Here is a 3,162-nt window from a genome sequence, read left to right as displayed (position 1 = left end):
GAATAATGCATACCGAATAATACCGAATAATTCATAATTCACCGACCGCGAAATTAACCACTCGCGAAATCTGTACGCGGAAAATACGGCTTATACGGTACACGGAGGGACGATTGCGTGCGTGCATCGATGACTCACCGACGAAGGCGTCTGCGTGGCGGAGAAAAACTATGACAAATGCGACACCAATACATCATGTCGTACAACATGTTATGGCATTTATAATTGGGGAATATATTACATGTGTAATGGAGTGGAGTATTAGGTTATATAAATAATCATTATGATATTTAGATTCATCACTATAATAAAATTTAGAATATTCAATAACACGCTCGTAACATGTCATATATATGATTATATTAATATATCAGGAGTGTTTAAAAAGAGGTTTAATTGTAAAATTAGTTTGTATTCACTCGTGACGATATATATATATATATATATAAATTATAACACTACTACTACTACTAATAATAATAATTATTATTATTATTATTATTATTAATTCAATTATTATTATTATTAAGAGTAAAACTAATAGTAAAAAATAATAAGTCAAACTTATATAGATAAGAATAAAGTTAAGGGGAAATTACATTTTGTACATCCACTACTTATATACTTGACATGATCCCCTATACATTTGACATGATGCAGGAGTCCGTGTGGCTCCCTGAAAATGCTGCCATACTAACTAGCCTCGCCGAATTACCGTATTTTTTCAGCTAATGTCCAACGAAAATTTGGCAGACGTGCAACCACATGAATCTTAAAACTAAGCACATGCGTTATTGTTAATATCTTTAATTTTGAACCGCCCCAGGACCTGCGGATTGTCCTCATTTTTGCTGCGCCGCACTCCCTTCTTCTTTGAGGGCAGGCGAGTCCGCTGGAACTAACCCGTGCTTCAACAGTTATCTTCTACTCTGTATCACCTCATACTATAATATATACTATATATATATATACTAAACTGTACTCACTACCGGAACAGGTCCAGTTCACCGGTCCGGTTCCTAAGCACGTTGGCTCTTAACATTCATCTAACAGTCGCCGCCTTCCAATTACACCGGCCACAGGTGCGCATGCGCTTGGCCGCACGCGCCGTGTGCAACTTAGGGTCCGCCAGCCCGCCGCCAGCCAGCACTGGTGGTTTTAAGCTGCATTTCTGAAGAAAGGAAGTCTCTCTTCACGCCTTACACTAATAACTATCCGTAAATTGCTTCTAGCGCCTGCGCTGTGACTGCTGTTCTCACCCGTGTCTCAGGTGGTGGCTACACTGTTACTACAGGCAATCCACGTACAACTACGGGACGCGTACATGTACACACATACATTACACATACACACACTTCACAACGTACAACGGCGCGTATACACACCGCCACACTACGCAGCGCGCACCATACACACCTCGCCCGTCCACACACACGGCACGCCGGGGACGCACGCACAGCAGACACACGCACGCACGCACCACACGCACTGCCACACACACGATCCGGCACACGCACGCAGACCACAACGCAACGCCACGGACCGATCGCGCCTTTCCTGTCACGCACACACACACACCACACACAGGCTCACTCATTCGCGCTCGCACACACACACACTACAGCTCCACACACACACACAACACCCGCACACCAGGTGGGCCGCCCCATCCGGCCCACACACACACACACACACACGGGCTGGACCTGTAAAGGCAGTATAGTATGTGGCGTATAGCCGCGGTAATGCGCGCCATTAGAGCACGTCAACATAACAACGTCCCGCGCGGCGTCGCCGGCTGCTTCGCCAATTTGTTTAGCTTTGTAGTTCGTCTGCAAGTATTTCACTCCTTCTCGCTCGCCAACCCCGGTGACAGTTGGCCACTTTGCTCAAAGGATGCGCAAACAACGGACGCCTGTTGTTTGTCAACAGCGCCCCCTTTATTCGGTGCGGTGACCCTGCCCACGAATTACGCTCTATCGGGCGATGCGACAAAAGCCGGTCGGCATCTGTGACAACAACAGCAGCTTGTAGTCGCCTGCTTACAGTTCGCGTACTAACACTGCAGTACTAACACGCTGCTGAAGGAAGGAAGGAGGAGGAGGAGGAGGAGGTGGAGGCACTGCCCTCGCTAAGGACCCAGCGTAGATCAATGCAGCGCTGCTACCCCCCAAGAATAGCCGCCGACAGGGTAATAAGCGTGCGTGCGGTCTAAGCCATGCAGCCAACCCCGGCCCTGGTTTATAGTGAGAGAGAGAGAGAGAGAGAGAGAGAGAGAGAGAGAGAGAGAGAGAGGAGGAGGAGAGAGAGAGAGAGAGAGAGAAGAAGAGAGAGAGAGAGAGAGAGAGAGAGAGAGAGAGGAGAGAGAGAGAGAGAGAGAGAGAGAGAGAGAGAAGAGAGANTCCTCCCCTATCCCTCCTCCTCCTCCCCTACCCCTCCTCCCCCTCCCCTACCCCTCCTCCTCCTCCCCTACCCCTACCCCTCCTCCTCCTCCCTTACCCCTCCCCTACCCCTACCCCCTCCCCTACCCCTACCCCTCATCCTCCCATACCCCTACCCCTCCTCCCCCTCCCGCCGCCGCAGTCGCAGCTTCGTCTTTAATTAGTGAAGACGGTGATATCGCAGGTGTGCCGCGCCAACACTCGACCCCAGGTAGATTTCCGCTCATCCGTGTGCGAGTAGGTGGTGGGGGGGGGTGCTAGCATCGATTAACGCGTCACGTCGGCTGTTCATGTGTTTTTAAAACAAACAGATACGGATATCATAATGACATGCACTACCGCCATCAGGGGGGAGGGGGAGTGTGTGTGTAATCATTAGGGTAGGGGATGGGGGGGGGGTTGTGATGTCAGCAGCCGTTTGTATGTACACCTGAGGTTGTCGCGTGACGTACTCCAGACGAACTAAACACGAAATCGCGATAACTTCGAGATTTTAGCTGCGGCTTAGCAAGCGAGCGAAGAGAGAGAGATAGAGATAGAGAGAGATCGAGAGAGAGAGAGAGAGAGAGAGAGAGCGAGAGAGAGAGAGAGAGAGAGAGAGAGAGAGAGAGAGAGAGAGAGAGAGAGAGAGAGAGGAGAGAGAAGAAGAGAGAGGAGAGACGAGAGAGAGAGAGAGAGAGAGAGAGAGAGAGACGAGAGAGAGAGAGAGACGAGAGAGAGA

The sequence above is a fragment of the Priapulus caudatus genome, unplaced genomic scaffold, assembly GCF_000485595.1.
Source record: "Priapulus caudatus unplaced genomic scaffold, Priapulus_caudatus-5.0.1 Scaffold721, whole genome shotgun sequence".
Classification (NCBI taxonomy): Eukaryota; Metazoa; Priapulida; class Priapulimorpha; order Priapulimorphida; family Priapulidae; genus Priapulus; species Priapulus caudatus.
Note: the sequence above shows the minus strand (reverse complement) of the source record.